This window comes from Gymnodraco acuticeps, unplaced genomic scaffold (assembly GCF_902827175.1).
Source record: "Gymnodraco acuticeps unplaced genomic scaffold, fGymAcu1.1, whole genome shotgun sequence".
Classification (NCBI taxonomy): domain Eukaryota; kingdom Metazoa; phylum Chordata; class Actinopteri; order Perciformes; family Bathydraconidae; genus Gymnodraco; species Gymnodraco acuticeps.
Genome location: NW_022991056.1, coordinates 23,550 through 37,500, shown reverse-complemented (window position 1 = coordinate 37,500; position 13,951 = coordinate 23,550). Strand labels below are relative to the sequence as shown.

General features: G+C 42.6%; 1 long non-coding RNA gene across 1 annotated transcript; it reads left to right on the top strand.

Moving 5' to 3' along the window:
- Nucleotides 1–8,811: 8,811 nt before the first annotated feature.
- On the top strand, nt 8,812–13,673 carry LOC117559888. The gene is made up of 4 exons (XR_004571070.1): nt 8,812–9,041; nt 9,133–9,161; nt 9,647–9,703; nt 13,633–13,673. It is a non-coding gene; the product is annotated as an uncharacterized LOC117559888 (long non-coding RNA).
- Nucleotides 13,674–13,951: the final 278 nt, after the last annotated feature.

Here is a 13,951-nt window from a genome sequence, read left to right as displayed (position 1 = left end):
TAGGGAGGCGCCCAGGTGGCATCCTAACTAGGTGCCCGAACCACCTCAACTGGCTCCTTTCGACGCGAAGGAGGAGCGGCTCAACTCCGAGTCCCTCCCTGATGACCGAACTTCTCACCTTATCCCTAAGGGAGACACCAGCCACCCTGCGGAGAAAACCCATCTCGGCCGCTTGTATCGTTCTTTCGGTCATGACCCATCCTTCATGACCATAGGTGAGGGTAGGAACGAAAATGGCCCGGTAGACAGAGAGCTTTGCCTTCTGGCTCAGCTCCCTTTTCGTCACAACGGTGCGGTAAAGCGACTGCAGTACCGCTCCCGCTGCTCCGATTCTCCGGCCCATCTCACGCTCCATTGTTCCCTCACTCGAGAACAAGACCCCGAGATACTTGAACTCCTTCACTTGGGGTAAGGACTCATTCCCTACTTGAAGTGGACAGTCCATCGGTTTCCTGCTGAGAACCATGGCCTCAGATTTGGAGGTGCTGATCCTCATCCCAGCCGCTTCACACTCGGTTGCAAACCGATCCAGTGAGTGCTGAAGGTCGCAGACCGATGAAGCCATTAGAACCACATCATCTGCAAAAAGCAGTGGTGCAATCCTTAGTCCACCGAACTGCAGACCCCCTCCCCCAGGACTACGCCTCGAAATCCGATCCATGTATATTACAAACAGGATTGGTGACAAAGCGCAGCCCTGGCGGAGGCCAACCCTCACCGGAAATGTGTCCGACTTACTGCCGAGGACCCGGACACAGCTCTCGCTTTGGGAGTACAGAGATTGGATGACCCTGAGTAGAGACCCCCTCACCCCATACTCCCGCAGCACCTCCCACAGTAACTCCCTGGGAACTCGGTCATACGCCTTCTCCAAGTCTACAAAACACATGTAGACCGGATAAGCGTACTCCCAGGCCCCCTCCAAGATCCTTGCGAGAGTAAAAAGCTGATCCGTCGTTCCACGACCAGGACGGAATCCGCATTGTTCCTCCTCAATCTGAGGTTCGACAATCGACCCTCCTTTCGAGTACCTTAGAGTAAACTTTCCCGGGGAGGCTGAGTAGTGTGATGCCTCTGTAATTGGCACACACCCTCTGATCCCCCTTTTTAAAAAGGGGAACCACCACCCCGGTCTGCCACTCCTTCGGTACTGTTTCCGACTTCCACGCAACGTTGATGAGACGTGTCAACCATGACAGTCCCTCAACACCCAGAGCCTTCAGCATTTCCGGGCGGATCTCATCCACCCCCGGGGCTTTGCCACTGTGGAGTTGTTTGACGACCTCAGTGACCTCCCCCCGGGAGATTGGTGTTGATCCCCCGTCATACTCCAGCTCTGCCTCTAACATAGAGGGCGGAGTTGTCGGGTTCAGGAGTTCCTCAAAGTGTTCCTTCCAACGCCCTAACACTCCATCAGTTGAGGTCAACAACGTCCCATCCTTACTGTACACAGCTTGGATGGTTCCCTGCTTCCCCCTCCTGAGGTGTCGGACAGTTTTCCAGAACAACTTTGGTGCCGCCTGAAAGTCCTTCTCCATGTCTTCTCCGAACTTCTCCCACACCCGCTGCTTTGCCTCGGCCACGGATGAGGCTGCTGCCCTTCGGGCCTGTCGGTACCTTGCAACTGCCTCGGGAGTCCCCCGGGATAACAAATCCCTGAAGGCCTCCTTCTTCAGTCGGACGGCTTCCCTGACCACCGGTGTCCACCAGGAGGTTCGAGGGTTACCGCCCCTTGAGGCACCTAGGACCTTGAGACCACAGCTCCCCGCCGCGGCTTCGGCAATAGAGGCTTTGAACACCGACCACTCTGGTTCAATGTCCCCAACCTCCACAGGAATGCCCGAAAAGCTCCGCCGGAGGTGTGAGTTGAAGGCCTCCTGAACTTGGGCCCCCTCCAGACGTTCCCAGTTCACCCGAACTACACGTTTGGGCTTACCAGGTCTATCCAGAGGCTTCCCCCGCCACTCGACCCAACTCACCACCAGATGGTGATCAGTTGACAACTCCGCCCCTCTCTTTACCCGAGTGTCCAAAACATACGGCCTCAGGTCCGATGATACGATAACGAAATCGATCATGGACCTTCTGCCTAGGGTGCTCTGGTACCACGTACACTTATGAGCATCCTTATGTTCGAACATGGTGTTTGTTATGGCCAATCCATGACTAGCACAGAAGTCCAGTAACAAACCACCACTCCGGTTCAGATCAGGGGGGCCGTTCCTCCCAATCACGCCCCTCCAAGTGTCTCCATCATTGCCCACATGTGCGTTGAAGTCTCCCAGCAAGATTAAAGAGTCCCCTTCAGGAGCCCCATACAGGACTCTTTCCAGGGTCTCCAAGAAGGCCGTATACTCTGAACTGCTGTTGGGTGCATAAGCACACACAAGAGTCAGAGTTTTCCCCCCCATAACCCGCAGGCGTAGGGAGGCGACCCTCTCGTCCACTGGGGTAAACTCCAACAACGAAGCACCTAACCGGGGACTTGTGAGTATCCCCACACCCGCCCGGCGCCTCACACCTTGAGCAACTCCGGAGAAGAATAGAGTCCAACCCCTATCCAGAAGTAAGGTTCCAGAGCCGACGCTGTGCGTAGAGGTGAGCCCAACCAGATCCAACTGGTAACGCTCCACCTCCCGCACAAGCTCCGGCTCCTTCCCCCCCAGAGAGGTGACGTTCCACGTCCCCAAAGCCAGCTTCTGTCGCCCGGGTCTGGTCCGTCGAGACCCTCCGCTTTCACTGCCACCCTTCTGGCAGCGCACCCGACCCCATCGATGTTTCCCGTAGGTGGTGGGCCCGCGGGACGGAGAAGCGGAGGTGTTGCCCACGTTGCCTTTTCGGGCTGGGCCCGGCCGGGCTCCGTGGCAAGCCCGGCCACCAGACGCTCGCCGACGAGTCCTCCTTCTGGGCCTGGCTCCAGAAGGGGACCCCGGGCTTCCTCCGGGCCGGGTATCCTCACTTCTTGTGTCGTCTTTCATGAGGTCTTTTGAACCAATCTTAGTCTGGCCCCTTGCCTGAGACCAATTTGCCATGGGAGACCCTACCAGGAACACAAGGTTCCAGACAACACAGCCCCCAGGTTCATCAGGGCACACAAACCTCTCTACCACGGTAAGGTGCTGGTTCTTCAGAGAGGCGATTGCTCTGGATTAAAAAAGCTAAAGGGCCCATTTCATCCTGAGAGCCGCATGTCATGGAAAAACACAAATGGCAACCTCCTGAAGGCGCTACTGGGAAAATCAGTGGATCACCCTTTTTCATTATGTTGTGTTTTTGTAGGTTTTGTTGTATTGTGATTTATTTATTTTGTTTTGTAATTATCACTGTCATCTTTCACCTTATTTGATTACAATGTTTTGAATGATGCCGTGTCACATCATGTTGTGCCATTGATGAGTGTTGCTGTTCCCTTTTGTTTCCCAGGGTCAGAGTAAGGAAGATGATGAAGAAGATGATTTAGTGACCTACAGCACGGTGAAAGCTCCGTCTTCTTCTTCTGCTGGAGCCTCCGCTGATCCCAGTAGCCTCTACGCTACCGTCAACAAACCAAAAAAAGAAGCGGCGACAGTTACAGCTCATGTCGAAACATCGATTTCACATTGAAAACCCAGTATTTGTTATTCTGTGAGGCCCTTTAACTAGAAATCCACTCACTATGTTACCGATATTCATTGATTGCTTTGGGCAAAATTGTCTCCGCAATCAAAATCCTGCAGAATATTGAATATCTATTTGTATAAATGTACATAATCCCAATGCTCTTGCCAGATTAAAGACAATGTTATTGATATATGAAGGAAGCTCATCTGCATACTGTATGGTTGTTATTGTTAGTGTGTAAATATGAAAGTAGCTTTTTTGGGTTATTAAATTAACATATAATCACTTTATTTTTATGTTACATCTATTTTTATGAACATTTACAGGATGTATTGCTGTAAGAAGCCTTTCTGCCCAGGAGGCTGTTTCAGAATGTAGAAAGTAGATGTGGAGTCAGATATGTGTTGTTTTCTTATAGAGAGTCCCTCCCTTTCCAGTGGAGCTCCATGCGACCTTATTTCAGAAAAAGTATGCATTGAAGTCAATGGGGAGAGAAAGATTATCTTTTGATCCCGTTTGAATTGTGCCACGAATTACACATATGATGTTTGTCAATTTAAAAGATAAGTAAAAAATATATAAATGTGTCGTAAAACTATGAAGTAACGCTTTGTTTGTGTGAAACCGCTCAATGAACTACATCTCCCGTCTCGCACCACACACCAAGACGGCCGTCACGTTGGAACATTTCACTTCTTTCTCTTAGAATGAGGCGGAAAGTATTAAAAGAGGAGAAAATCACTCCAAGTCTGGGCGCGTTGAGAGCTGTGCATACACACAAGGGGAGTTAGTCGGTTCTGTGAGAGCCAGCATGCGGGACCGGGACTCTGGGATTTGTAGTCTTTCTAGTTGCTTATTTTTTACGACAAACTGTGACTTTTTTGACATGGAAATTATTTTTTAAGTTTGACAAACATCATGTGTGTAATTCATGGCACAATTCAAACGGGATCGAAAGATACATTTTCTCTCCCCATTGACTTCAATGCATACTTTTTCCGAAATAAGGTCCCATGGGTCGGAAGTCGATGGGCGGGACTTCGCCTCTCTATACGAAAATGTGTATAATATATATGATATGTTCCTTTGTTGACTTGATGTCAGGCAATTTACTGAACTCAGTGACCTAGTGTTACCTTTCAGGGTTTCTGCTTTTTTTTGTATTCTTGTCAAGTTTCTTTCCAAATAAAACAGAAATAACTTGAATTATACAATGTTGTAATACTCATTGCTATTAACAATAGTATACCAATATTTATAATAATTATTACTATCAGAAATACAACTTACTGTAACAATAAATATAACGTTTAAAAATGAAATAAATGAAAATAACTTATACAAAAAATGTCTAGTACTCATAGCTATTAACAATAATAATAATGATGTATTATTTACAGAAATGTCGTTTTATTCACTTTTTAAGCTCGGAGCACAAATTGCTTTAGTTATACGCCATCAGAAATATGAAATACCTCCTCATATGGAGAGAAGAGTGTCCTCATGAGGAAGTTCACACCTAATAGGAAGAAGATGTATTTCTCAAGTCGGCGTTCACAGTTGAGAAAGTGCGAGCAAGAGAGACCGAGAATCACGATGGCTGAAATCAGATGGATTCAAATGATGTTTTTACTGCTTCAGATTACAGGTAAGGATGTTTATAATATGTATAGATAGGTGACATCACACACTTTATTTTCCAATTCTACTTATGTCATTCATTATCTAACCTCCATTTAACAGACCATAGTGTTTTTATTGGACAATCATCTATTTTATTTGCTCAAATTGCACTGTTATTGGGAAAATTGTCTCAGGAGCTATTGTCCATCTATCGGACAATCAAGGGAAAGATATCGGACCTCCTTGTATTCTTGTCTCGTGTGAATGTGTTGTAAAATACTTTAAGTGCTCGCTACAGAAAAGCCCTTTTTAACTACAGTCCACTTTCCATATTTATTTAAAGTTATTTCTCTGTCTTTGTCTTGTTGAGATCTTCATATGAAGTGAATACTTAAAACGAAAGTTAATTGAGATCATGGTATGAAGTGAATACTTAAAAAACGAAAGTTAATTATAAATCATACATGATCAATCATATTCTTGTATAAACCCATAATGAGAATGCTTCTTGACGGTTTTTGAATATGTATCTATGCTTACAATTTTTTCTGTTGCTATTTGAGAACTTTGCGTTTTGAAAAGAGGGTGTTGAGAGTTTTTCATAATATGTTTAATACTTAAAAACAAAAGTTAGTTATAATCAAATATAATCAATTATATTCTTGTATAACCCACAATGAAAATGCTTCATATTTTAGGTTTTCTATAGTTACAGTATAAACAAAACAAAGTGGTTTGTTTAGGTTGAATTTTCTTCCTCTCCTCTGGCAGCAGACCACAGGAAGGGGGGGCTTCACACTAAGGGGAGAAACATTAGAGGCCAAAGAGAGTTCATGTCCTTTTTACCTCATATGAAAGGGTGTCTTATCCCATAACAGCTATGGAACATGTTGAGGCATGTTCAGCCTTGTACATTATAGGACATGCGCAGTTCTTCACAAATGGGTGAAGAGGAGGAGTTTGTTTTTTTGGGTTTAGGATCCAGTTTTTTTAGCATAAAGAGACTGGTTTTTTGAGAGAGCGCGAGAGAGGGGGGGGTGACCCCTGGTAGACTCTCTCCGGGTAGGCTGTGTGCTTCAGAGCTGGGTTAATAGCTCTCGGTAATGTCCTTCCAGACGGGGTAAATATCTCTCGAATTTATTGGTTGTTGGCTGAGTGGAATGATTTGATGAGAGATGTGTGTATGAACCTTTATAAATACCGCGACCTGTGGGGAAATCTTGTCCCCCGAATTTTGCGGACAGGTATGGGTTTTTGAGTGTTAATCCGCCGTCTGTGTCGGAAAAAGTGTATGAACCTTTATAAATACCGCGACCTGTGGGGAAATCTTGTCCCCCGAATTTTGCGGACAGGTATGGGTTTTTGAGTGTTATACCCGCCGTCTGTGTCGGAAAAAACGGTATGAAACTGATGTGAATTGAGTTGGTGAAAATGAAAAAGTTGAATGCGCTTTTTATTGTCACCGGTCTTTTTACGAGGAAATACCTCTAAATTATATCGGGAGAATTTTAAAATGTCACAACTGAAATGGGCAGTTGGAATTAAAACATTTTGGTAATAAATGTAAGACTGTGAATTAAAGTTTCATTTGAACATGATCACAGCACGGTTTGTTGTTAGTATGATTATAATGTTGTGAGAGAGAAGGTAAAAACCCTGTATTAGTTTGGACCTATTTTTCTTCAAATAAACTGAATCCCACCTGTTGGATTGGGATCCTTTAAAAGACACCTGTGCTCTCCTCTCCTGCGTCAAAGGTAAGATTGCACCCTGCCACACACACTTAGGTAGGAGCACACTCCATTTACTGATATCAAAATCCTTCGGGATCGCTTAAACAGATTAAAAAGAGTTGTCTGAATTGAAACAGCAGTTAATTGAACCTGGTTCTTCGGGGGGGTTAGGAAGAGGTGAGATCTTGCTGACGTTGGTGGATCTGAGCCAAGCAGCAAACTTACATAGACTCAATAATCTTCGGAAAGGTCAATTAGGAGGTCAGAGTAATTTACCGGAATAAATTATCAGGACCTCTCAAAACTCTAAACAGTCTTCTCAGGAGTAGCAACCAAACAGCATTTCATTGTCAAAGAAGGAGTTGAAGTCACTTTGCCTTGTGACAATGCAATGGGGAACTGTGAGGAAACGACATGGCTCTTTAGTAATTTAACAAGAGAATCAACAGCAATGCTGGCTGAAGGTGGGCTGATTCACCAAGGAGCCAAAGCTAAAGCAGACAGACTAATTTTTACGGATACATGTTCTCTGGTTATAAAGAAGGTCACTGAGGAGGATGCTGGTCATTACTTCTGCAGACAGTACAGATTAGGAGAACAACAAGGTTCAGACTCTCGTGTTTATCTGTCTGTTGTTAACAGTGAGTATTTACATCATAGTGTTTTCAAACTGTGTCTATTGAACAATACTCTAAAACATTACAATAATTATTATTACAGTGATGAAGTTAATTTGACTCTTGTTGTTTATCTCCATCTTCAGTGACTGAACATCAGGAGAATTATGAGGTGACGTTACGCTGCTCTGTAGTGTCATATGTAGAGTGTAGACTCTCAGTGAAGTGGCTGCTTCAGGGTCAAGATGTGGATAAAGATCACAGAGAGATAAAGACATCCCAGTCTTCCTGCTCTGCCTCTGTGACATTTCTGACTTCTCATTTTAGTTACACACCAAGGTCTAAGTTGTTTACTTGTGAAGTAACTGATGAGCTCACAGGAGAAGAACATCAGTTTCTCTTCAGCCCTCAGTCCTCAGGTGAGAACATGATGAGATGTTTAAGTTACTTCCTCCTCTGCCTTAAGACTTCACATTTTATTTACACATCGAAAAAACATGATTTGTTGAAGTGTAACGTGACTGATGGCTACACGAGAAAAGTGTTTACCTTCAATAGTGAGAAAACGTGCTATATGTTTAAAATCACATAGTACTGATGAAAAAAGCAAATACAATTGTTTATTTAATTGATTTGTAGTTTTTTTAACACAATTCTTTGCATTTATTTACTGCTGATGGAAGAAATATCACCTGAAAGTGTGTGTTGGGTTATGTCTGTTTTTCTAAATAGCAACAACTGAGACTAATGAAAAGGATTATGCAAATGAAACGTCAGGTAACAACGGCACTGGCGGTTCTAGACCAATTTGACTGGGGGGGCCACTGGGGGGCCAGTTATTTTCTGAGGAGGGCACAATAAATGCAGGACGAATAAGAGAACTAGACAGTATGAAGTAATTGCGCATAAGAAAACAATGCAATACAGTTATTGGTATTTGTTTCAGTACACTTATTTATTTCAGATAGATCTTATAGTTATTACTGTTAGATTCAGCTTAAGTTATAGTGCAATGTTTGCACTAACACCATATTTATATAAAAATAAAGGCAATGAACAGTTACATCTCTACTTTACATAAGGGTGTCTGCACAATCTCACATTACAGCAACAAAATCCTGCGGTTTTTGGCAAACCGAGTACCAGAAAATATACATTTAAAAACAAACAAAAAAAAACGTTTCCTTGTTAGGGGGGCCACAGGGGGGTCAGAGGTCACTGGTCCCCCCTGCCCCCCCCCTAGAACCGCCCCTGAACAACGGTATCTAATAACCTTTGTGTAAAATGTTAAAGTAGGAAAATCACTTATTATGTGATATATTACTCTTATACGATTATACAGTTGATTTAATAGGAAAACAACGTTTTGTTTATATTTCAGGTGTGTGGTTGTACATCGTTGTTGCAGTGGGTTTGGCAGCACTTTTGATAATAGTTGTTGCAGTTGTGGGATGGAGGAAATCTAAAGGTGATTACATTCACAGATAATTTTATCCACAAAAAGTTCTGATAACCCAAAATGCTCACGAAGGAAACAAAAATCTTCTCTGTCTTTTCAGCTAACGAAACACAAATGGATGACCACATCGTGAGTTCAAAAACTGATTTCGTGCAACATTTAAACTATATTTAAAAAGAGTGATAAACCACTGAATGTTTTGGGTCTGTACAATTGTTAAAAGAGAACAATGGGTCATGCAATGGATTGACTAAAAGTGGTTACAGCAACAAAAATCAATTGATTAATTCAAACTGAATAATTGATGTGTGAGTAAACCATACAATGAAGTACAGTCAAATCCACCAACGATGCATTATAAGCATTCAAGCATCAGTATTTATTGTTTCATTTGATTACCTTCTGTCATGAAAAGACGGATTGGATTAGAGTTGAACTTGTTTTTTCACCCCAACAAGCGACCTGGGGTGATGAACAGGCAACTTACAAAGTGTTATGCATGCATTAAATTACATTGTACAGGTGTTGATAGGTTTGTGTCCTGGAAACGTGAGCATTAATGTAACCGTAACATGCTTTTTGACTAAATGTAACTGGACTGTGTGTGTGTGCAGAGGCTGACCTCAAACCCTGCAGTGACTCAGTCTGCTCCGGAAAGCTGTCAGGACACGGTGAGATCACACTGCACAGGAGTTTGTTCTGCAAATTATTAATAGATAACAGTCTTGAGAGTGTGATAATTTGCTATAAAATGTAAAAGGGAAGTTAGTTGATGTACCTTGACTTAACAAGAGAACATGAGTGTCATAGGGGTGTCAGAGGTCGAGACACCGTGAAAAAACACAACATTTTCTGACATAATTTGAAAATAACTTGAAATACTTGCCAGAATTTATTTAATTTTAAAGAGGCCCTTTTTATGCTTTTTTCCTTTCCTGTAGTGTGTTACATTGTTTTTTGTCCAATTAAATGCAAAGGCTAAAATCCCAAAGTAGGACTGATTTGTTAACTTCCGGAACATCGTGACATCACTATGTAACACTAGCGTTTTTATTAGCCAGTGTATACAAAACCTTATATGTGATAGGCTGAAGGGCGGAACAACCTCTAAGGGACCAATCACAACAGAGCCAGACTGGGCTCTGGTTTCAGACAGAGGGTGAAAAGAGGTGTTGCAGCACAGACAGTGTGAGAAAAATAAAGAGCTTTTTGAACATTAAAGCATGGAGACATGTAGAGACACTACATACTGATATACACCTGAACATCAGCAGGAGAGGACTTTTTAAAGTAGAGACACTACATACTGATATACACCTGAACATCAGCAGGAGAGGACTCTTTAAAGTAGAGACACTACATACTGATATACACCTGAACATCAGCAGGAGAGGACTCTTTAAAGTAGAGACACTACATACTGATATACACCTGAACATCAGCAGGAGAGGACTCTTTAAAGTAGAGACACTACATACTGATATACACCTGAACATCAGCAGGAGAGGACTCTTTAAAGTAGAGACACTACATACTGATATACACCTGAACATCAGCAGGAGAGGACTCTTTAAAGTAGAGACACTACATACTGATATACACCTGAACATCAGCAGGAGAGGACTCTTTAAAGTAGAGACACTACATACTGATATACACCTGAACATCAGCAGGAGAGGACTCTTTAAAGTAGAGACACAACATACTGATATACACCTGAACATCAGCAGGAGAGGACTCTTTAAAGTAGAGACACTACATACTGATATACACCTGAACATCAGCAGGAGAGGACTCTTTAAAGTAGAGACACTACATACTGATATACACCTGAACATAAGCAGGAGAGGACTCTTTAAAGTAGAGACACTACCAGTGTTATGGAAATAATTATCATAGACGCCAATTTGTAACATACAGGACAAACCTTGATGTCTGTTTACCTTCTTTAAGGACACAGGCGGCTTAGCCAATAATATTATTGTTCCCATTCTGTGACCGGTCAATACTGGGATACAGATGGTCTGTGTTGTGGGTACACTGGGACACTTCCTTCTCTGTATTTGTGGACTCCAAGGTGAAATCTTCGAGGTCATAAGTGTCCGACGCAAGTAGCTCAGTGTTCCCACACTGTTTAGGCTATCTTCTCAAATATGTTGTTTAATCTCTGCGAAACCAGTTAGATGGGCTGGCAAGAGAGAGGCTCTCCAGAATTGACGTGGCAACTCTACCGTGAAGTCAGAACCTCTGACTCTTGGATTTGTGATGTGAATACTCTGGTACCAACTCCAAATAAATCACAGTGGTTTGACATCAAAGCTCCGACTCTTCCCGTGTCTCCTTCCTGAGTCGGTGACTCCATTGCATGCTACACAGAAGTTTCCTCTACAACCAGCAGGAGAGGACTCTTTAAAGTAGAGACACTACATACTGATACACACCTGAACATCAGCAGGAGAGGACTCTTTAAAGTAGAGACACTACATATTGATATACACCTGAACATCAGCAGGAGAGGACTCTTTAAAGTAGAGACACTACATACTGAAATACACCTGAACATCAGCAGAAGAGGACTCTTTAAAGTAGAGACACTACATACTGATATACACCTGAACATCAGCAGGAGAGGACTCTTTAAAGTAGAGACACTACATACTGATATACACCTGAACATCAGCAGGAGAGGACTCTTTAAAGTAGAGACACTACATATATACACCTGAACATCAGCAGGAGAGGACTCTTTAAAGTAGAGACACTACATATATACACCTGAACATCAGCAGGAGAGGACTCTTTAAAGTAGAGACACTACATACTGATATACACCTGAACTTCAGCAGGAGAGGACTCTTTAAAGTAGACACACTACATACTGATATACACCTGAACATCAGCAGGAGAGGACTCTTTAAAGTAGAGACACTATATACTGATATACACCTGAACATCAGCAGGAGAGGACTCTTTAAAGTAAGAGACACTACATACTGATATACACCTGAACATCAGCAGGAGAGGACTCTTTAAAGTAAGAGACACTACATACTGATATACACCTGAACATCAGCAGGAGAGGACTCTTTAAAGTAGAGACACTACATATATACACCTGAACATCAGCAGGAGAGGACTCTTTAAAGTAGAGACACTACATACTGATATACACCTGAACATCAGCAGGAGAGGACTCTTTAAAGTAGAGACACTACATACTGATATACACCTGAACATCAGCAGGAGAGGACTCTTTAAAGTAGAGACACTACATACTGATATACACCTGAACACCAGTAGGAGAGGACTCTTCAAAGTAGAGACACTACATACTGATATACACCTGAACATCAGCAGGAGAGGACTCTTTAAAGTAGAGACACTACATACTGATATACACCTGAACATCAGCAGGAGAGGACTCTTTAAAGTAGAGACACTACATATATACACCTGAACATCAGCAGGAGAGGACTCTTCAAAGTAGAGACACTACATATATACACCTGAACATCAGCAGGAGAGGACTCTTTAAAGTAGAGACACTACATACTGATATACACCTGAACTTCAGCAGGAGAGGACTCTTTAAAGTAGACACACTACATACTGATATACAACTGAACATCAGCAGGAGAGGACTCTTTAAAGTAGAGACACTACATACTGATATACACCTGAACATCAGCAGGAGAGGACTCTTTAAAGTAGAGACACTACATACTGATATACACCTGAACATCAGCAGGAGAGGACTCTTTAAAGTAAGAGACACTACATACTGATATACACCTGAACATCAGCAGGAGAGGACTCTTTAAAGTAGAGACACTACATATATACACCTGAACATCAGCAGGAGAGGACTCTTTAAAGTAGAGACACTACATACTGATATACACCTGAACTTCAGCAGGAGAGGACTCTTTAAAGTAGACACACTACATACTGATATACACCTGAACATCAGCAGGAGAGGACTCTTTAAAGTAGAGACACTACATACTGATATACACCTGAACATCAGCAGGAGAGGACTCTTTAAAGTAGAGACACTACATACTGATATACACCTGAACATCAGCAGGAGAGGACTCTTTAAAGTAGAGACACTACATACTGATATACACCTGAACATCAGCAGGAGAGGACTCTTTAAAGTAGAGACAATACATACTGATATACACCTGAACATCAGCAGGAGAGGACTCTTTAAAGTAGAGACACTCCATATTGATATACACCTGAACATCAGCAGGAGAGGACTCTTTAAAGTAGAGACACTACATACTGATATACACCTGAACATCAGCAGGAGAGGACTCTTTAAAGTAGAGACACTACATACTGATATACACCTGAACATCAGCAGGAGAGGACTCTTTAAAGTAGAGACACTACATACTGATATACACCTGAACATCAGCAGGAGAGGACTCTTTAAAGTAGAGACACTACATACTGATATGAACCTAAAGATGGGCATTATATGTCCTCTTTAAATGGTGAGTGTGATCAAATAGACTGGAATATTCTTGTGAGTGTGAGTCCTTCAAATCCACCTGTAAATATCAATCATGATGTTGTCCTCTCTGTGTAGGCTGAACCTGAAGATGGTGTTTTCTACGCCTCCATCAGCCACACCAAGAATACCAACAGTCAAGATCAGGTAAGCTGTCTGTAGTCGTGTTGGTATAGAAAGTAATGTTTTTTAATGTTAAAAAAGTCTCTAATTTCCCCTAAAACCTACAGAATTATTAGAATTTTTTTTTGGGTTTCTTTGTGACTATTTCCTCATTAGACGTTGTTGTTTTCTTTCATCATGTTGTGTGTAATGTCCTGTTTTGTAATGTGTGTTCTCTTTTTCTTTTACATCCTCTAGCTTCCGGTCGGTGAAGATCAAGTGACCTACAGCACGG